Raw genomic sequence first — 9,798 nt, 5'->3', positions numbered from 1 at the left:
CCAAGATATTAGGTCCTTATCCATGGAACTAGTATGTATTACCTTATAGGAAAAAATTATTTTTCCAGATGTAATTAAGTGTCTTGAAATGAGAAAGATTATCTTGGATAATTAGGTATTTCCTAAATGTAACATAGTAACATAAGAGAGGCAAAGGGAGGTTTTATATAGACAAAAAAGGAGAAGATATACACACAGAGCAGGAATTGTAGTGATGTGACCAAGGAATGCCAGCAGCTACTAGGCCACAAAAGGCAAAGAATGGAATCTCCCAACACCTCGATTTTATTTATTTCTTTATTTCTTTTCTATTTTTAAAGATCATTTATCTGAAAGAGAGAGAAAGAGTGAGATAGAGAGTGAGAGAGTGAGCACTGAGCATGGAGAGGAGCAGAGGGAAAGAGAGAAACCAAATACCTGCTAAGCAGGGAGGCCAATGTGTGGCTCGACCCCTGGAATCATGAACTGAGCCAATTGCTGATGCTTAATTGACCAAGCCACCCTTGATTTTAGCCTGGTGAAACTGATTTTAGACTTCTGGTCTCAGGAACTGTGGAGAGAATAAATTTCTATTCTTTATCAACAAATTTGTGGTTATTTGTAAAAACAGTACAGAAGAAAATACTCCATATATTTAGACTTCGGATTTGTCCCTCTTCAAAGTTATGCTTAAACAGGTATAGAAAAAAAAAAAATGGGAACAGCTTTACAATAGTAAAACAACTGTATTTCTGTGTGACAAGACTGCAAACCATAAACTTTATCTAAATGACTAGGTATGATTGAAATGAAAATCAAAATTTTGTAAAGAACTTAAAAAGGACATTAAGATTAATTTGGGAGGCAAAATGGAAAAAGAAACTCAAAATATCTTAGATAAGATTATACTATAAAATTCCTGTAAGGTTAGGGATTGTGTTGTACCACAATATCTTCCACATAATATCTATAAATATGCCTTTTCGAGTGAGTAATAAAGTGAGAAATGGGATAGGCAGAATTCCAAGATGACACCCAGGACTTCTAGCTCCTGCTATACACACCCTCTAAAATTCCTTCTTGAGTATATGTGGATGGTGAATATGATATGATTTCACTCTTATGATTAAGTCAACTGAAAACTAACTCTAAGTTATTGAAGGGAGATTATCTTGGATGGTCCTGAACTAATTAGGTGTGTCCTTAAAAAAGGGACTTCTGGGCCCTTCCTCGAAGAAATTCTGAAGCCAGAGATTCTCCTGCTAACTTGTAAAAAATAAATAAATAAATAAATTGTCACATTGTAAAGTGGGCCATGTGGGCTATGTGGTTAGGACCTGCCTGAGGGTACCCTCTAAGACCTGTGAGCCACCTGAACTACAGCCACCCAAAAAATAGGGATGTTGGTTCCATAAGCACATGGAACTGAATTCTTGCCAATAATATAAACATGGTTGGAAGTTAATTTTTCCCTAGTCCAGCTTCCAGATGGGGATGAAACCTAGGCAAAAACTTAATTTCAGCATTGTGGAACCCTCAGCAGAGGACCAAGGTTAGCCATGCCCAGACTCATGTCCCACAGAATCCTGAGATATAAATTAAGCTGCTATGTTTGTAGTAACTGGGACATAGGAATAGAAAACTAATATAAGAAGGAACTTGCCCAAATGGGTATTAAACATACCATAAATGTTCAATAATTTTTCTATTGCACAAGACTCAATTGATGGATTGATGGCTATTATTAGATATCTCAGAAATAGGCAAAATTTTATATATCCAGATTTTATTTATAAGCAATGTACATTATTAGCTAGATCAGAAAGAACATTTATTGAAAAAATGGCATTAGAATTTCTATGTACTTTCTGATATGTAAAAAAGTAGCTAATTACATGGTATATTCAAAAATACATTATAGATTGATTAATAATTTAAGTGAAAGAGACAAACTGACAAAATTAGTAGAAAATGTAGTTAAATATTTTTTTCTGATTTCAGAAAAGGGAAATATTTCTCATGCATAATAACAAATGTGGAACTCTCAAGGGAAATATATGTAGTGGTGATACTATACCAGTTTTGGATCAAAGCAATAAATAAATTGATTTGACAAACTGACATGCTTGAATTAGTTTAATTCAAGATTTATAGAATTAAAGACAAAGGGGAAATTCTGAAAATATATTTAAGATATATATTGCCAATAATACATTTTACATGGCTAATGCAAACATGTACCAATAGCCCTATGTATACCTGCATGGTTGTCGGCCTCAACTTTAGCCTTATCTAAATAGGCTCCTGCACTCCTTGCTTATATCATCATTGTATATTCATAATGGTGCTCCATGCCCAGGCCATTGAATAATGGGCCATAGATTGTTATTTAACTCAGTGGTTTGATAATCATTTTATGACATGGTCAGACAGAAATGTTGTGACAGTTAAATTATTATTATTATTATTTTTTAAACTGCCCTTGGGGCCACAGAGACCATGGTCTCTTATATGGGCATTCAGTTGAGGGGTCTAGGTCTTTCTTTGCTAGGTCTTGTGCCTAATAAGTAAGGAAATAGAGAAGAGAGGAGAAAGAAGGTAATGAAGAAAAGAGAAATTAAAGAAGACAGAACAGAAAAAGGAGAGGAGAGAATAGTTTCCTGAATAAAGAGAAGGGAAGAAGAGAGCATGGAGATGAAATGGACCACATAGGGTCTGAATGCTACAAACCATTGGAGCTATGAGGAGAGGAGAGAAGACAAGAAGGCACCCCAGGATATGGAGATGAAAATGTCCACCCCATATTTGGGGAATAAAAAAAGGAGCATGTGAAGAACACAGGGGAACCATAGATTGTGAGAGAACAAAAGAGCTAGGAATGGCCCTCCCGATAGGGCTCTGGTACTGGGAAGTTCTAATCAATAGCTATTTTTCTGGACAACAAAATAAGAAAGAATGTAAAATAGAAAGAATATTGCTTACCTCTACTTGATAACCTAAGTGGATAGGTCTGTTACACAGAATGTCCACAAAGGCAACATGAAAGTTTCTTTTTTTTTTCTTTCTTCTTTTCTTTTTTTTTAACCTTTAGTGCTTTCCTGTGCCTAAAGGAGAGATAAAGAAACTATGATTACGAATTTGTCTCACCAGAGTTTTCCATCAAATCCCTGGAATCCTTTAGGTCATTTCTGAACAATTTTTATGTTAATTTATTTATTTAACTTCTGCTTTGGTAGGTCTATTTTAACTGTTAGGGTCCGTGATCAAAGGAGCGAGACTGATACAAAGCGAAGGTCAAACAAGTCTTTATTTCACGCAAAGCATGGAGAATCAAACCGACCGGTCGGGGATGCCTCTTACAGAGAGAGCGACCCCTCCCAGCCTCACAGACTAACTTTTATAGGGCAAAGGTCATGTGGTTAAGCCTGGCCACACAGAGGTGGCCAATGAGATTGTAACACACAGAGAAGGTTGCATAGTCATGCTAGGTCACACACGGGTGGCCAATTGAATTATAATTCACCCTATAGTAGCTATTTGAACTAGCCTATCACCTTGGTCAGAATTGGCACCCAAAAGGCGCCCCAAGGGCGGGGCCCACATCCTTTGGTAGTTAGGGAGATAGTATGTGCACTTTACTGATTGGATGTCTCCACCTGGCCTAACTCGTCCTTGTACTCTGGGCTTTGTTATCTCCACCCGACCTGACCCATCCTTGTATTTGGGCTCTATTATCAGGGAGGGTCGGCCATATTTTACTGGTTTCCCAGACTTGCTTTTAAGTAAGTTCCCTGGAGCGGGGGAGGGGGTCAGTTTAAGTTTTACTGCATAAACAACAAAATCACTGTTTAACCGAGATGGAATCACTCTGGCTAAATAGGCCCTTACATAAAATTTATTCACAGAACTTAATTTGATGCATTTTTCACAGTTTTTATTTTATAGCCCAATGCTCTTGGGATAAGAATCCAGAAGTAGGTATGTCAGGGATATTGATTATAATTTTAAACATACTTTTTAAATGTACACATCTAATGTACTCATCATTGTCTAAGGAGCCCATTGTCTAAGAAGTCTGAAAGACTTTAAAGGATTCCATTTTGGTTACTCATTGAGAGGGAAATAGATGAATGAATTAGTGGATAGGAAGCCATTACTTTTTTTTTTTTTCTCTCTCAAAATCAAGGTTTCTGAACTCCAGAATATTATTCACACAGAACAATTCCATTCCTGAATTACCTCTTCCTAGCTAAACACTTACCAGACAGTATAGCAGTGCAAAAGACAAGAGATTATGTGAGACTGGCTCCATGAATCAGTTTTTTCTGTCTCAGATTCTGTTTCCTATTATAAATATCCTTGTATTTGTCTCATTCCCTGCTTTATGGTACCCATATTATCCAGATGTACCCAAAAGAATGATTATTTTCTTATCCTCGGTCCTCCTCACCCTGCTCCGAGAAATGCTCTACTATCTTTTTTGAGGATAAGCCACTCACTCTCATGGCCATTGGCAATCAGTGTAAAAGCAGTAAAATTCTATCAAATATCAACACTCAATTAACAATGAAGTTTCAGCAAACTCTATTTGCACCCACATTCTATTTTATATAGAGCCTTCAAATTGTGATTCATTCCTTAACAACACATACACAATTGAAAACCAGTAAAAGGCAAGGATAGAAGACAGAAATGATCAGTTTGAATGTAAAAATAAATATTTTTACCTATAGGAAGCCATTCTATTTCTTGCTTCAGGGAATTGAATACACTGTGACATAATGTAATCTTTAAAAGCATAATGGCACAGAGACAACTGTGAATACAGTGCACAAATTCTGACATTGACAAATTGTCCAGGAATCGATGAAATATAAATGGGACTGACAAACTTTCCAATTTCATTGATGTTTAAGTACTTAAAAAATCAAACTGCTCAAATCATTTTAATGCTAGTACTTCTATAAGACTTTTAAATCCTGTTTAAAAAAAGTCTGAAAACACAATATTGTATTGTATAGTTATATAAAGTTAGAGTCTAATATAAATCCAGCCTTACAAAAATCACTATTCTAAGAGAGTACAGAAATGTTGATTTAGTAAGAAAAATAACAGCTACATCTTCTCTTGCATGAAGAAAAAAAGCAGCTACCAGTCAAAAACTTTTTTCGTATTTCTTCAACAACACCCATGAATTTATCTGTTTAAACATTGGCTTCTTTTTTTTTTTCCTTCTGTTCCTTTTCTCATTCTTTCTGAAAGGCTATAACCTCTCCCTCTGCCTGATCCTGTCTGCTTCCCTTTGCACCTTGCCTCATTATCTATTGTTGAATTAATTATCATATCATGCTCTTCTTCCCCATACAATGGCACCTTTTTATGAAGCACCTAAAAAGAAAAATATATATATTTAAAATTATTAATAATTCTTTATCACATCTTAATAAAATATATAATTTTTCAAGTCCTCCCCTAGGAAAAATATTGTGTGTGTGTGTGTGTGTGTATGTGTGCAGCAATAAAATTAATGGTATCTGCCACATAAAAAATGTATTTCCAATGAGAGTGAACTTTAAGTTTGGATAAATAGGAAAGATATGTTTCTGGAAAAGAAAACTAAATGTTCCCTGTAATTAAATTTATAGCTCTAATACATACAAAATCAATATTCTAAAGGATCTGTTCTTTAACTTGTCAAAACTTTAAAAAATATCTTTCAAGAAAGAAACAGAGTATAAAAGGAAGTTCAAGAATGTATTTAGAGGAAAAGAGCCCTAACTCATATTACAAATTTTAAATAATATTTTAGAGTTAAAAGAATATAAGCAATGTGATAATTAGAAAAAGATAAATGGTTCAATAGACTGGGATTGCAAAACCAGAAATATATTTTATTTAAGAAAAAATGAGGCTAAAAAAATAAAAAGAAAAAAAGAAAAAATGAGGCTTATATTAAATAAAAATTGTATTTCCTGAAAAAAATAATAAATTGATTAATTCCTAAAGATTCCATTACTTATTTTGGGGGAAGAGTTAATATTTAAACGTGTACATTACACAGCAAAGTTCTCAATAAACTTCTTCTAGACATCTATTCTGATGCCTATATGGGATTTCAGAATCAACATGTCAGAATTCATCATCTCTCTTCATAAAGTAGGTTTTTCTCTGATATTCTCTATAACAAGTATTATCACCATAATCATTCAAGTTACCCAACCCAGAATTTTTTTTTTTATGATTGACCAGTAGTTTTTCCATTAGATGTAGTTTACTATTAAAATTATTTTCTGCGACAGCGCCCGGCTAGCTCAGTCGGTAGAGCATGAGACTCTTAAAATTATTTTCTGTTTAACTACCAGTGAAAATTCTGCACATATAATACAATTCAAAGGATGAGATGATCAGTTTTGTTGATTGACAGCAGAAGTAATCTTTACTAATTATACTTATAGATGCTTATGACTCTCCCTGCCAGCTGTACACTACTTAGTAGATTTAAAACTGTCCACAGAAATTCATAAAGATGCTAAGATGTTTTCCATGGTAATTCCACCGACAATATTAGAGTTAATGGTATCATACTACTTCATTCCCTATTGAAGGATTTTCTCTATTCTGCTTACATTCAATATAGTTTATAAAGCATTGTTTCAGAAACTTTAGTCCATACAAAAAGAGACATTAACATCATTTGTGAACAGTTTTTGTATATGTATATCTTACTTCTTTCAACAAGATTGGAGCATAAGATATTTCAGTATTACCACTACATCTCACATAGGTCACAGACCCAGATTTATAGAAATTCTTTGTTTTAAAAGTTAAAAAATATATATATTAAAAGTATCGAATGCCTAATTATACATTAGACTGACATATTTCATGTCATTTAAATTTCTAAACAATTCTACAAAGTAGAGTTATTTTTTCATATTTATTTATTTTTAAAGATTTATTTCTTTATTAGACAGAGAGCAGAGAGCCCACAAATGGGGGGCAGGGCCACAGGTAGAGGGAGAGGGAGAAGAAGGCTCTCTGCTGAGCAAGGAACACAATGCAGTATGGGGCTCAATCCCAGGACTCTGGGATCATGAGCTGAGTTGAAAGCAGATGCTTAAGTAACTGAGCCACCCAGGTACCCCCATATTAATATTTTAAAAAGCAATTTATTCAGTGTAATTTGGCTGGAATTTGCATTAGACTTTAAATTTAAAGGTGGTTTTGTTTTATTATAATTCTCTATTTTATAAAATTATAAAGGAAAATAAAAGAGATCACTTTGTTATGCCATTTATAATGAACATAGTATCAAGATTGTTATAGGATAGTAACTATTTGACTAAATAATCATGACTATAATTTTGGGAAGAGAGATAATTAATATCTCACAAGACATTAATATCATTTTTTCCAGACAAAATTAACTGGGAAGAAAAGAAATTATTAAATAATTATTAGACAAATAATTATTAAATAAATAAATAATTGATAATTGATACATAATTATTAAAATTACTAAATGAATAATAAAACACAAAGTTGGGAGTAGAGAAGGAAATTTAGTAAGCACTTACTTTGTCTTAAACAGTACTTGCCTTTTTATATATTTTCATTTCATTCAGTGAACAATGTTAAATTGAAATTTATACACATAAAATATAAAGAGAATCCAAATCATAAACCTCACTGGGTGTTATTTACTTTTCTATCAATCTCCGCATCTTCTTGCTCTAAATACAACCAGGGTCTTAGGCAGCTTTAGCAAATGGAGGCCATTCTCTTTTCCACACCTCATATATCTCTAGCATGTGTAAATGAATTAAGTGATCTTTTTGGTTCCTTACTGCCCTTTCCATCAAATGTCTTCTTTCCTCTCTCTTAAAATCTCCAGCATTTTGAACTATATTTAGTCAGGTTTCATACTCTTTTACCTTCCTGTTAATGTCATCTAAAGTTCCAATTGTGCTCCTTCATTCTTTGATCATTTAGAGAATTGGATCACTGTCATCTTCACTCTTCTTATTATCATTCTTGTCAAAGTCAGGATATAGTAGATGATCCCTTAAACGCTGTCTTGTTACATCCTTGACCATGCCACATTTGGAGACGATTTCTTCCTCTCCACTCAATCCACTTATAGACTTATAATTGATAATCTGTTATCACCAATGCATGTTCTAGCTCCCAGTTTATAAGTAATGCTTCCACTCTCTGATTTTGATCTTCTATAAATTGAGTTCTTACCTTATTCAGCAGCACCCATCCATGCAGTATATGTCTCTCCTGATTTTGGTCTTTAATTTTTCTTAGCACTACTTTTTAGTTTTCAGTGTATGGTTCTTTCACATATTTTATCAGTTTTATCTCTAAGCATTAATATGTTTGATGATATTTTAGGTGGCATTGCTATATTAATTTCTGTTGTTTATTGTTAATATATAGAAATGCAATTGATTTTAGTATATTGATTTTGCATTCTTTACATTCTACTGCTTTGTTATCTTATTTTTAGTTCTAGTAACTTTTTTATTTTTTATTTTTATTTTTTTCCAAGTTTTTATTTAAATTCTATTTAGTTAACATATAGCATAATATTAGTTTCAGGTGTAGAATTTACTGTTTCAACACATCCATACAGCACCCAGTGCTCATCACAAGTGCACTCCTTAATCTCCAACACCTATTTAACCCATCCCCATACCCACATCTCCTCTGGTAACCATCCATTTGTTCTGTGTAGTTAAGAGCTTGTTTCTTGATTTCACTTTCTTTCTCCCCCAACCCATGATCATTTGCTTTGTTTCATAAATTCCACATATGAATGAAATCATATGGTAATTGTCTTTCTCTGACTGACTTATTTTGCTTAACATAACACTCTTTAGCTCATCCATATAATTGCAAATGTCAAAATTTCATTCTTTTCGATGACTGAGTAATATCTATATCTATCTATCTATCGACCAGTCAATCTATAGATCGATCGATCGATAGATACCATTTCTTTATCCATTCCTCAGTCAATGAACATTTGGGCTCTTTCCATAATTTGGCTTCTGTTGATAATGCTGATATAAAAAGGGGTGCATGTGTCCCTTAGAATTAGTATTTTTGTATCCATTGCTAAAAAACCTTGTAGTGCCATTGTTGGATCATAAGATAGTACTATTTTTAACTTTTTGAAGCACTTCCATAAAGTTTTTCCACAGTGGCTTCACCACTTCACATTCCAACAAGGCAAGAGGGTTCCCTTTTCTCTGCATCTTAGGCAATTCCTGTTGTTTCCTGTATCGTTAATTTTAGTCATTGTGACAGGTGTGAGGTGATACCTCATTGTAGTTTTGATTTGTATTTTCCTGATGATGAGTGATGTTGAGTATCTTTTCATGTGTCTGTTAGCCATTTGTATAGCTTCTTTGGAGAAAAGTCTGCTCATGTCTTCTGTCCATTTTTTAACTGGATTTTTTTTAAGTGTTGAGTTTTATAAGTTCTGTATATATTTTGGATACTAACTCTTTATCAGATGTCATTTGCAGTTGTCTTCTCCCAATCCATAGGTTCCTTTTAGTTTCATTGATAATTTCCTTTACTGTGCAGAAGCTTTTTATTTTGATCTAACCCCAGTAGTATCTTTTTGCTTTTGTTTCCCTTGCCTCAGGAGACATATCTAGTAAAAAGTTGCTATGGCTGATATCAAAGAGGTTATTGTCTGTGTTCTTCTCTAGGATTTTAATGATTTCCTATCTCACACTTAGGTTTTTCATCCATTTTGAATTCATTTTTGTGCATGATGTGAGAAAGTGGTCATGTTTCATT

This window comes from Lontra canadensis, unplaced genomic scaffold (genome assembly GCF_010015895.1).
Source record: "Lontra canadensis isolate GAN:19392208 unplaced genomic scaffold, GSC_riverotter_1.0 scaffold1, whole genome shotgun sequence".
Lineage (NCBI taxonomy): Eukaryota > Metazoa > Chordata > Mammalia > Carnivora > Mustelidae > Lontra > Lontra canadensis.
The sequence above is the reverse complement of the archived record's forward strand: the minus strand, read 5'-3'. Positions refer to the sequence as shown.